This window comes from Fundulus heteroclitus, chromosome 13 (assembly GCF_011125445.2).
Source record: "Fundulus heteroclitus isolate FHET01 chromosome 13, MU-UCD_Fhet_4.1, whole genome shotgun sequence".
Lineage (NCBI taxonomy): Eukaryota > Metazoa > Chordata > Actinopteri > Cyprinodontiformes > Fundulidae > Fundulus > Fundulus heteroclitus.
Genome location: NC_046373.1, coordinates 40,183,167 through 40,196,214, shown reverse-complemented (window position 1 = coordinate 40,196,214; position 13,048 = coordinate 40,183,167). Strand labels below are relative to the sequence as shown.

Genomic DNA, 13,048 nt, shown 5'->3' with positions numbered 1-13,048 from the left:
CGGAGGCTTTAAACGAGCTCGTGTGAACATTTCCTGGTTGTTTGTTTTTTCTGGCATTTGCAGCTAAACGTGAACATTTGGCCAAGCTTTGAGCAGATTGTGTCCAGATATCACACTCTCACACACACAGACAGGAAAACACAGAATGCAGAGAGGAATCGAACACGTGTTTGTTGATTTGCCGTTGTTCCTCCTCCTCGCCAGTCGGTGCGCGAGACAAGAGGAAGAACGGAGGAGAAGCGCTGTAGGCGGTAACGGTACCGCAGGGCGAGGCAAGCGGCTTTCCTCTGCGGACATCTGGAAGAGCAATGCAGACAAGGTTAATACACACTTTAGAAAGACGTGCAGCGCAGCAAAAAAAACACATCAGCCTTCAGAGTCTGAGCCGTTAAAGGTGAGCAGCTTTAGTGGAGAACAGCTCGTAGAACCAGAACTTCATCCGTTTATTTAAGGTTTGCAAACGTTTGGATTTGTCCAGTTCTGTTAAGGCTTCGCTACACAATTCCAGGTCTGGACTTTGACTAGGCCATCGTTATTTCCTGCTCTGTGGTAGATTAGGTGCTGTGTTTTGTGACCATGGTTCTGCTGATGACCCGGTTTGCACTGCAAAAACGGATCTAAAAATAAGTAAAATGTTCTTAAACTTAGTGTCCTTGATTTAAGCAGGTAAAAAAGATTATTTGCCAATGGAATGAGTATTTTGACCCCTAAAATAAGATAATTAGACATCCTGCACTTGAAATAAGGTGATGGAGATGAGTTGTTCCTATTTTAGGTGCAAAAATCTTATTCCACTGGCAAATAGTCTTATTTACCTGCTTAAATCAAGGACAAATACACTCATTTTTAGAAAATTTTACTTATTTTAAGTTCCGTTTTTGCAGTGTGGGGCTCCAGGTGTCAGACGGACGACTTCATGTTTGACTCTAAAATACTTTAATGGTTTTCGCTTGTGCAGCTTTTCCTGCCACGCTGCAAAAAGGGAACTAAAAGTAAATTTTCTTGAAATGGGTAAATTTGTCCTTGATTTTTTTATTTATTTATAATTTTTCAAGAGCAGGATATCTAATTATCTTATTTTAGCTGCTCAAATCAAAGAAAAATATACTAATTTCAAGAAATTTTTACTTATTTTTAGTTCCCTTTGTGTAGTGCACATTTTTTCCTTCCACTCAACTTTCTGTGAATTATGCTTGGATGGCAATCTTCCCTGTGATTGTGTCGTCTACTAACCCAATGACCCGTTTAAAAGGTGCAGCAAACCTCTGCAGCCGTGAACCATGAATGTTGAACTTTTGCACAACGTTCTAATCCCTTTAGCTCTGCCTGCAGATTGATGAGCAGCAGCAGTTGCTCTCTCAGGTCATTGCTGGTGTCTTTACAGCCGCGCATCGTGATGCAAACGTAACGAGCTGCCGAGCTTCATGGAGGTCGACACACCTGCACACTGCAAAAACTGATCTAAAAATAAGTAAAATGTTCTTAAAGTTAGTGTATTTATCCTTGATTTGAGGAGGTAAATGAGATTATCTGCCAATGGAGTGAGTATTTAGACCCCTTAAAATAAGATAATTAGATATCCTGCACTTGAAATAAGATGATTGAGATGAATTGTTCCTATTCTAAGTGCAAAACTCTTATTCCATTGGCAAATCATCTTATTTACCTGCTCAAATCAAGGAAATATACACAAATTTTAAGAACATTTTACTTATTTCTAGTACCGTTTTTGCAGTGCAGACGAACAGTTACGTGCAACACTTTGCTCCTGCTTTACCTTAAAATCCCGAGGAAGCAGAAACTTTGGTACGTTTCTCGCTGTTCCGGTAACTTTCTCACCACCAGTTACCGTTTTATCTGCACGGCACCGCGGCCGGATTGATTTCTAACCTGCCTGCTGTCTTTTCTTTTTCTTTACGTAACAAGAAAAATGCCGTTTGCACCAAATGTCTGTGCACCGTGAGCGCCGGGGCGAAATCCCTTGATTTTGCCAAATAAAGATGATTCTGATAGCAGGGAAGATATTAGCTGCTCACACATACTTCACGCAACCATTAAAGGAAATGACCTCCCTAAGCTCGGATGGTTTGTGACGATGGAGGTTAGTGGGTAAACATGACGTGGTTTTTTAGATCCAAACAATGAAAGCATGGCGAGGTAAACGGCGCCGTCCCGTTCATTTCCTTCCAAACCTCTCTCTCCCTTGCACTTCTCCGTTCTCTGTCCTCCTCCTCTTCCTCCCTCAGCCTCTCTCGGCGCCGCCTCTCCTCCTCCTCTCGGGCCCGCTGGGCGGACAGCGCGTCGACCCGGGCCTGAGCGCGGCCCGACGCTCGCTGGAAGGCCGTCTGCAGCTGCTGGAGCTTCTCCAGGAGCTGCCGGCTCCGCCCGGGCGTCAGGTCCTGGGCGCGCTCAGAGATGAAGAGCTGGACGTCCGACACCAAGCTGCTGACGGCGCCGGAGCGGGTCGACAGCGAAGACTGGAGCTCCTTCAGGCAGAGAGGAAGATGGTGGAAAGGAAAACCCTCAGGTTTAATAAAAACATATTTAACCTAATATCTAAAATGTTTAAAGGTGAAATCGAGAGCGCTGCAAATGTCTAAAACATCCTTAAAACTTTGTGTTGGTTCCTTTTTACTAACAGGATGCCATGGATTAAACTAGACTAGTATATTAGCAGCTACTCATTCACACAAACCTTAAACACACTGCAAAAAGGGAATTAAAAGTAGGTAAAATCCTCTTGAAATTAGTGTATTTTTCTTTGATTTGAGCTGGTAAATCAGATCATTTGCCAATGGAATAAGATTTGTGTACTTAAAATAAAAACAATTCATCTCTATCGTCTTATTTCAAGTGCAGTTTAGCTAATTATCTTATTTTAGGGTTAGAAATTCTCATTCCATTGGCAAATAATCTTATTTAGCTGCTCAAATCAAGGAAAAAGTTACAAATTTTAAAGAAGATTTTACTTACTTTTAGTTCCCTTTTTGCAGTGCAGAGGAGGAGGCCTTAGGTTCCAACTCTCAAAAACTTACAATACAGCTATAGGTTTAATTCCGGCCAATCATCACCTTAACGTACTCCACATTACTCCAGACTTTTTGAATTGAGAAAGCTTCCTGGAGAGGAAGCGAAACGTCTTCAACTACGGAAAACAAGTCCAGTTGCTGTTTTTTTTTTACTTTTTTTGGAATGACCATGACCTGGATGACTGAGAACCTTCACCAGCATATTTCACACACTGCAAAAACAAATCTAAAAATAAGTAAAATATTCTTAAAGTTTGCGTATTTATGCTTGATTTGAACAGGTAAATAAGATCATCTGCCAATGGAATGAGTATTTTGTCTCCTGAAATAAGATAATTAGACATACTGCACTTGAAATAAGATGATGGAAATGAATTGTTCCCGTTTTAAGTCCAAAAATTTTATACTATTGGCAAATCATCTTATTTGCCTGCTCAAATCAAGGACAAATACACAAATTTTAAGAAGATTTTACGTATTTCTAGTTCTGTTTTTGCAGTGCACCCAGTAACTCAGCGGCCCTCAAACTGAGAGTTATTCACTTCGCCTGGTCATAATGTTATGCCTGTTTAGCCAAGTGGAAAACTTGCGGATTAAACCACATTAAGTGAATGAAATCTGAACGAGCAGATTAAGGTTCTGTTGCAGTATCACCTTGCAGAGACTCAGCTGCTGTGAGAGCTCAGCGTCTTTCTCGTCTTTCTCGTCTCTCCCCGTCGTCCCTCCTTCCAGCCGAGCCTCCGTCTCGCCCAACCAGGACAGCATCTCGTCCACGCGTCGCCCCAGGGACTTCTGCTCCGCCATCACTGCGTCCTAAAAGAGGACGACACCTTTAACCCCGACCGCTCCAGCTCCTCCTGCTGCCTGCATCTTCTCCGCTTGGCTCACCTTGCAGGAGTCTCTGCGGAGGCGCAGGCTCTGCAGGAGGCCCTGGGAGAGCGCCCGGGCCGCCTGGTAGCCTCGGGCTAAGCTCCGCCCGTCTTTCTCCAAAGCCAGCAGCAGCTGTGGAGGAACATCGGCCGGTCTGAGCTCCGACAGCCGCTCTGCAGCGGCGACCTCTTCGCTGATCTCAGACTCCAAGTCGGAGAGTTCAAGGTCCAGCGTCTGATGGGAGGATTAGAGACGGAAAAAACAAACGTCCCATTGACTCCGTTTAGGTCTTATTCCCTGAACTGTTTATCCGATTGTGGGAAGCAAATAAAAAGCTGAGGTTGAGAATAATGGCTGCGTTGTGGCGGACTTTTAGGTCAATACTCCACCTCGGTGCGGCTGATGACGTCGTCCAGCGTGCCGACGCCCACAGACTGCTGCTGCTGCTGCTTTAGTCGGACCTCCACGTGTCGGACCACGGAGAGCAGGGCTACGATCCGCTGATCATGCTCAAGGCATTCCTGACGCAATAAAGACGACTGCAGGATAAAAAAAAACTTTAATCTTAACATCCAAACAGTTACACAGACATCTATCTACAGCTGGATATAAACATCTTACCTTGCTTCCTGAGGATGTTGCTCTCTCCTCGTCCTCTGGATCCCCCTCCGTCACTTTGACTGGTTCAACCGGAGCATCTTCTTTAGATAAAACTGCAGTTTCTGGAGAATCCAGGTGTTGCTGTAGGTCTGTTAAAGATTCAGGAAGAGCCGAGCGTTCAGCTTCAGGTGGCGGACGCTTCTTCTTCCTTTTGCCTTTCCCAGCTGCTGGATCCGGAGCACCGGACCCAGCTGATGGCGTTCTGTCCTGTTTGTTAGGAACCTCCTGAGACGAATCTGCTGATTCACTCGGGTCTGAACGTAATCCTTCTGCAGATTCTTGGTTCTGACCTTTTTGGAGACGTTTAGCTCCTTGAGGGTCCTCCTGATTGGCTGTATCAACACCTGAAGGCCTGGCAGCGCCGGTAATGGACCGGTCACCAGTATCAGGGCCCGCCTTCCGGTCTTCAGACTTTTGCTTTGCAGCAGACTTTGAGGTAATTTCCCCTTCTGAGGGGAACGTCTCACCATCAGCCGGACCTTCAGCTGGTTTTAGGCTCTTGGGCTTCAGCGCTTCAGTCTCATGGTCCGACGGCGGTTCTCCAGCAGACTGTTTTGCATCTTTTTGCAGATCTGCCGCCGCCTTCTCCGTCTCAGGCTGATCTTCGGTCGGTTTTAGACTTCGGGGCTTCTTGAGCCTCCTGCTCCTCTTAGTTCTCGAGACCGATGGAGGAGTCTCGGCGTCTTTGTCTGCCGTCTGAAGATGGAGGCTTGAAGACGTCTCAACGGGTCTACCGGCCCGGTTCTCTTGAACAGGTGTGTCTTCAGGTGTCCTCTCCAGCTCCATGGTGTCCTTTTGGACCGTTACTTGGTCTTTTTTGTCTTCCGGTAAACCGAAGCTTCTCCTCTCAGCATCGCCTTCTCCACTCCTACTTTCTGTATCGCCTGCAGCAGCACCTTTCCTTTGCTTCTTCCTCGCCTCCTTCCTCCTCAGCGCCTCCAGCTCCTCGGAGGCCTGCTTCTCACTCACTCCTTTTTCAAACACCTTCCTAAGGATGCTCTCTCTAGCTTTCTGTATCAAGGCAGTTTTTTCATCGTCTTTAAGAGTCGACGTTTTAATCGACTCTTCCGCCCGGTTGCTCTCTGGTTCTTCAGTCAAAGCCTCGTCCTTACGTTCCCCTTCCACCGTCACCTCGTCCCGCTCATAAACCTTCTGTGGAGTCTTCAGTAATGTTGCCTTGGATGCACGTTGCTCCAACTCAGTGGTGGCTTCAAGAGGAATCTCTCCCTGCTCCTGTTCCACCAAATCACTGCCAATGTGAGGCTCAGCAGCAGCTGACAGACCAGAAGAGTCAGATTTCTGTAGATTCTCTTCTGCCGGAGCAACCTGTAGCATCTCTGAAGTTCCCTCAGACTTTTTCCCTGGTTCTTCCATCTGTCGTTCAACCAAAACCCTTCTAGGTTCGTCTTCCTTCTCCTCAACCTTCTCTGGAGACCCGAGTGGTATTGTCCTGGCCTGGTCTTTCTCCATGTCAAGAGATGCCTCCTCCCCCAGTTCCACCTCATCCCTGGTTGTCTTGAGTTCCCCGTCGGTCCTTTCCGTGCTCTCTCCAGACGGAGGGTCAGTAGAGGACTTGGGTTTCTGTAGACGTTCATCATGCGTGATTTCCACTACGTCCACAGTAGCAACCTGTGGCATCTCTGAAGTTCCCTGAGACTCTTTCCCTGGTTCTTCCATCTGTCGTTCAACCAAAACCCTTCTAGGTTCCCCTTCCTTCTCCTCAACCTTCTCTGGAGACCCGAGTGGTATTGTCCCAGCCTCTTCCTCCCCCAGTTCCACCACATCCCTGGTTGTCTTGAGTTCCCCGTCGGTCCTTTCCGTGCTCTCTCCAGACGGAGGGTCAGTAGAGGACTTGGGTTTCTGTAGACGTTCATCATGCGTGATTTCCACTACGTCCACAGTAGCAACCTGTGGCATCTCTGAAGTTCCCTGAGACTCTTTCCCTGGTTCTTCCATCTGTCGTTCAACCAAAACCCTTCTAGGTTCCCCTTCCTTCTCCTCAACCTTCTCTGGAGACCTCAGTGGTATTGTTCGGGCCTGGTCTTTCTCCATGTCAAGAAACGCCTCTTTCTCCTCCAGCTCCACCACATCCCTGGTTGTCTCGACTTCCCCGTCGGTCCTTTCCATGCCCTCTCCAGACAGAGGGTCGGTAAGAACAGATTTCTGTAGATTGTCATCAAACGTGATTTCTTCGGCGTCCACAGGAGCAACCTGGGACGTCTCCAGGGTTTCAGCACCGGTACGAGCAGTTTGAGACGGACTTGTCATCTCTCTTTGTTTGGCAATGAAAACATTCATGGACTGCTCTTCCTCTTCCTCGTCTCTTTTGACCCCTTCCTTCTGACCAGCCAACATCATTCTGGTTGCATCTTTCTCCATCTGAGCGCTTGGCTGAGGAGAAACAACCTCCCTCTCCCGCTCAGCCAAGGCTTTTTCAGTCTTAACTGTCTCGTCGGTCCTTTCTGTAATTTCTCCAGAGGAACGGTCAGTAGGAACAGATTTCTCTGTAATGACAAACATGTTTTTTTGTGTGTCTACAGCAGCAACCTGCAGCCTCTCTGGAGTTCCCGCATCGCTTTCAGCCGCACGCTTTTTCTCTGGTTCTTCAGTTTGTTGTCCAATCAAGCACCTTGTAGATTCCCCTTCCTCTTCCTTCACGTCAAGCTTTTCTGGAGACCTGAGTGATATTGTCCTGGCTGCCTCCGTGTCCAGGCCAGTATTTGGTCCAGGAGAAACCTCGTCCAGCCTTAGTTGAACCAAGACCTTTTCTGTCTCAACTCTCCCATCAGTTTTTTCCATGCCCTCTCCAGAGGAAGAGTCAGCAGTATCTGGAAGGTCAGAGGAATCATATTTCTGTAGATTTTTATCCAACGTGTCTTCTTCTGTGTCTACAGGAGCAACCGGTGGTTTCCCATCTCTTTGAGACGGGCCTTTCATCTCAGATTTGTCAATTTGTTTAGTCGTCGTAGTCTTCATGGACACAACGTCTTCCTCCTCCCTTTTTAGATCTCCCGTCTTAACAACCTTCTGTGGATGCTTAGATAACGTGAGTGCAGCTTCATCTTTCTCCATCTGAGAGGTTGGTTGAGGAGAAGCAATGTCCTGATCCTGCTCGACTAAAACCTTTTCTGTCTCAACTTTTTCATCAGTCCTTTCCAGGCTCTCTCCAGAGGAAGGGTCAGCAGTAGCTGGAAGGTCAGATGATTCATATTTCTGTAGATTTTCATTAAACGTGTCTTCTTCTGTGTCTACAGGAGCAACCGATGGCATCTCTGGGGTTTCTGGACTGGTCTGATCAGCTTGAGATTCACGTTTTATCTCCGGAAGATGAGTTGCGGTTTCTTTCCCCTTTGCCTTCTTTTTACTTTTCCTCTTCTTTTTGCCGTTCTTGTCCGGCTCTTTACCTGCAGAAGATGAGAACAGATCTGCTTTCTCCACATCTGTGCTGGTTTCGGTCTCCAAAGGTCTCTCCGCTTGTTTAACCTCCTCGTCCACTGCCGCTGACCTCAGGGGATCTCTGCCTTCGCCGTTGACTCTAATTTCTGCTGATTTCACCTCTTCAGAAACAGGAAGTGTTACTACTGGCTTCTCGGCGATAGATACGCTCTCCACATCCTCGTCTTTCTCTGTCTCCTTGCCGTCTTCTGTTTGGACCTCTGTCTCTGACACTTTATCATATTTACCAATAAGCAATTCAGCGGATTCTTCAGGAGGGTCTCTGGTTAGGTTTTTGCTTTGTTTAACATCGTCTCCCATTCTGTCACTGGGTTCCTGTTGAAGACGATTATCCAGCTCACGCTCCTCTCTTTGTGGCATTATCTCCTCGATGGCTTGCTGGATTCTTTTCTCAACATTGGATGCAAACCTGGATAAGAGATCCATGGACTGGTCAGGCTCTGGTAAGGACTTTTCTTCCACTGCCTCTGGTTCTGTTGCCATCTCATCTTCTTGACGTAACAGAGACTCGTCTAAAATTTCACTTATCAGCGTCTCGTCACAATCCTGCCGGACGTCTAAACTTCTAACAGAAAGTGGAGATCTTGAGGTCGCCGGAACGTTTGCAGCGGAAATGTTTGCTGGACTTTCTTTGGTTGACCCTGCTGCTACAATGGGTGTAGCGCGATCATCTGTAGAGGTTTCCTTTACTTTCTCCTGGATCTCCAAAGCCAGGTCTCTAGTCAACAGCCGGAAAGCAACGGCATCGCTGAGATTTGAGACTCGCCGTCCGGTAGCTGGATCAACCAACCCTCCACTGAGAAACTGGTTGGTGGCTATCTCTCTGACCATATCATCACCTACTAACCCTCTGGCAGAAGCCTCAGGTAGGGGGAGCCTTTCACCGGTATGGATGTCAACGATCCCACCGGTGTCGGCCTGGCTTTGGAGCAGTCTCAGCGCTGGAACCGGATCAACCTGCTTCAAAGCAACAGCCTCAGGAAGGGTCAGGATCTCCAAGGTTTGCTGATCCTGAATACCTTGGAACGGCCTCACCTCCAAGAAGCGTTTGCCCGTTTCGATATCGATCTTACCCTGACTCACAAGCTCTGAATATGGCACAATCCGTGCAGTTTTCGGGTCGATCGCTCCTTGAGTTACCGTGGGAGAAGCCATGACATCGGTGGCTATGCCCTCATCCAGAAGACCCTTTGACACGGCCTCTGTCAGTGTTAGCTTAGCTCCATTATCTGGGTCTAAAATAGCTCCGGTTGCTGCCTGGAAAGCAATAGCTTCTGGGTTGCTTGAGGCACTGACTCTTCCTCGACAGATCCATTCTAGCTCTTCAAGCCCAGGAGCTACGGACCGGTCCACTAGTCCTCTGTCTACAGCATCAGAGACAGAGAGCCTCATTCCTGAAGCATGGTGGATTATTCCGCCTTCAGCAACCTGTCTCGCCAACACCTGATACGCCTCATCAGATGTAATTAACCCTTTCTTCGTTGCTTGTTCTAAGGGAACCACAGACTTGGACTCTGGGTCGACGACGCCCTCCATCTCTAGCTGTAAACGGGCTTTTCTGAGGCTCGTTGCAGAGTCCGTATGCTTTCCTTTGAAAGCTTTTTCAAGTGCAACCAGCTCTTCTCTTTGTTCTCCTTCAATAAGACCCATGTTTGCTGCCAGCGTGACAGAGACTTTTTTATTCCTGCGCAAGTCGACAATCCCTCCAGACACAACCTGGGCTTCTAAAAGTCGAGCGGCGGTCTTGGGATCAATGAGCCCGGCCTGAGCTGCCTCCCCCACCCCACGGACCTGACCTTTCTCTGCGTCCACAACACCAGCAAGGGTTTTTTCCGACTTCAGGACACTCCACATAAGATCTTCATCTAGTAAGCCCTCCTGCATGACCTCCTCCAAGCTCAGCGGCTCCCCACTGGTGGCGTCCAGGAATCCCCCAAACAGGCCCGCCTGAGCCATCAGCCGAACTGCTGTGTGGCCGGGAAGGACGCCTTGAGCTACAGCTTCATCCAGCAGCAGCTTCTCTCCTTCCTCTGTCAACAAACCTCCCTGTTTGAGCTGGACGACTAATCTCTCCAATTCGGCGTCCTGCCTCTCTCCCATCTTTGGTTCTATGCCATCAGCTCCAGTCTCCAGCTGCTCAAAGTTCGTTTCGGGCAGACTTTGCTGCATCCTTGGAGAGACTTTTGCATCTCTAAATTCCTGAGCCTCTGTCGGATCAAAATCTCCTGGCATGCGTTCCTGCAGCGCGTCACTTTTAATATCTTCCTCTGATTCGACGGACACTTTTGAGATCGTATCTTTGACATCCTCACGCCGAGGTGCGGCTACAACGGCAGCCTCTTCCAGGCGTTTTCCTACAACTTCTTCTTGGCGTTTCACTGATGACATCTGACTTTCTGCACTGGGCATTTCTTCTTTGCCCTCACTCGATTCCCCTGCAGCCAAACCAGCGGCTTTAACCATCAGCACGAGATCGTCGTCGAGCAGCACCAGCCGTTTCCCAGAGTGTGCGTCCACGTAGCTGTGAGTCATGAGGTGAAAGAGGAGCTTGTCTCTGGCTTGGTCTTCAGCACCGACCCCATCGGTTGGTGAAGCTTCCCACGTGAAGGCTCTGGGAGAGGCTAGAGGCGGCGGAGAAGAGCTGGTGGATGCCCAGCTTAGACGGTTTAGAGATGGCGCACCAGACTGGCTCATGTCGTAGAGAACATCTGGAATATGAATTCCTCTGAGACATCCAAAGACTTCGGGTCCAAGTTCTTCTGCTGCTGCCTGACTAAGGGGCGACACCTGGAGGGTTTCTGGATTGTAAAGTCCTCCGATAGCATGTCTCTGCCTTAAGATGCTTCTTGCTAAATCCCCTGATATCGCCCCTTGTTGAAGGGCCTCAGCAATGGGCATAAGTTCTCCTGATTCAGGCCAGAGGAGTCCTGTGAAAGTCCAAAGAGACTCAAGAACCAACAGAGCCAAACGAGCAGAGAGAAGGTCCCTGCGAATGCTCTCCTCCAAATCCAGGCGTTCCCCGCTGAGCGGGTCAATGATTCCCCCGTTCTGCAGCTGTCGGGCCAACAGAGCACAGGCCAGATCCTGGTCCATGAGCCCGTGGCGAACGGCCTCGCCGATCGTCAGCCGGTGGCCCGTCCGTGGGTCACTGATGCCACCGGCAAAGAGCTGGGCCTCCAGCAGTCGTACGGTGACCGCCCGGTCAATCAGTCCTTCCTGGACGGCGCGGAAGATGCCGACTTTCCTTCCTGAACGGAGGCACACGGTTCCTCCGGGCTGCTGTTTGACAGGAAGGAGGAGGAGACCCGAGTCCTCATCGGGGATGCAGCGCAGCTTCAGCTCCTCCAGGCTTACTTTCTCGGCCGTGTTCGGATCGATCAGCTCTTTGTGCTGAAGCCTGGACTGAAGCTCGTTTAGGATCCTGGGAGACATTGCCCTCATATCCGCTGCTTGCTCCAAACTCAAAATCTTCCCAGACGGATCTCTGAGCGCGCCGCTGCTCAGCTGAAGCTCGAGAATACGAAGTCCCACCTCCTCTCTGACCAACCCAGACTCCACGGCTGCAGCTACGGGCGAAAGCTTCTGCTCGCCCACAGACTCCCTTATCAGCCTTAAGGCGGTCTCGAGTTCAGCCAGGGACCGGCAGGTGTGAGCGTCAGCGAGGCCTTGGGTTAGACCACGCTCCAAAGAACAAACCACAGACGAGTCGGGTCGGACGAGTCCGCCCACGACCAGCTGGGCCTCCAGCAGAACACGGCAGGTGTCCTGGTCAATGAGACCGCGCCGGGCCGCTTGAAACACTGGGAAGGTTTCCACTGTTCCCAGGTCGATGACTCCAGCGATGGCAGCCCGGTTCTGCAAAACGAAGGGAAACAAAAGTCCATTTAGATACTAATATGTCACAGAACTTAAAAGCTACAACTTCTATGCTGTTATTATGTTATGCTACATGGATTAAAACATACTATAAGGAAATAAGGGGGCGGGGAAACCAAACCACCACTTGCCACAAACTTCTATACGACTCTACTGAGTTTAAAATCTGAATATATTAAAAATCTTAGTAGAAACTTCAGCAGTAAGCATGCAAGAAGCAAAGTGTACCAAGAAATGCAGAAAAAGCTCCTGAGAAGTGAGTTTACATCAACCAATCATGGGCTTGAAGGACATTAACGTTTGACCTCATTTATCTTTTATGCTAGCTTAGTGTTAGCTTTGCCTGATTCTAAAACCCGGCTAAATGTGTTTGGTTCTGCTGGACCACCTGGATCAGGCAAAGTATCAAGCGTCCATTTGTTGGTTTGAGGGCCTGTTTAAGCATTTGGAGAACCACAGCATGATGCTGCCACCGCCATGCTTTCACAGCTGGAATATGTTTTTTGTGTTTGAAAGCCTGACCCTGACAGCTCCAGACATATATCTTGTTATTATTAGTCAAAAAAGCTAAATTTTTGTCTGTCCCCATCATGAAGAAATTTAGCCACTCCACATTTAGCTTGTCAATGTGGGCAGGTAGGTATTTATTTCATGAAGATGGGGCTGGCTTTAATGTAATTTTCACTAAAATAGGGTTGAGCCTTGGTGGTTCTGCTCCTAACCCTTCATCTGAGGGTGAGCCGTTTGCACCAGCTGGCTAAAACATTGATACATTTTCCCCAAACAGGACAATAAATCCCAAACTAACAGGCTAGCACTAAGCTTCTGGAACGGCAAGGACCTTCAAGGTCGATGGCAATTTGTTGTCTAAAAGTTGGATTTATGGCGCCAAAACAAGTAATTCAAACTAAATCTATCAACTCTGACGTGAAGAGCAGCAGAATATGCAGCAAATTTAAGTCATAAGCTTCCTGCTGGGTACAAAAAGGGTGCTTCCTCCTAACAGGGGGGTGTATGCATGTGTCTGAGTGTTTATGTGTCATTTTCATTCAGTCTGGCCCAGAGGAAAATGACAATTATTTGTGCAAGTAATCCATGTTGTTTGATTATTTCACCCTGGAAAAAGCAACGATTAAAGGATTGATGTGACGTTCAAG

General features: G+C 48.3%; 1 protein-coding gene across 16 annotated transcripts in view; it reads right to left on the bottom strand.

The window, feature by feature from the left end:
- Positions 1-13,048, bottom strand: part of macf1a (microtubule actin crosslinking factor 1a) — a 315,238-nt gene that overhangs the window by 122,524 nt on the left and 179,666 nt on the right. The gene's annotated exons all lie outside the window — the stretch shown is intronic.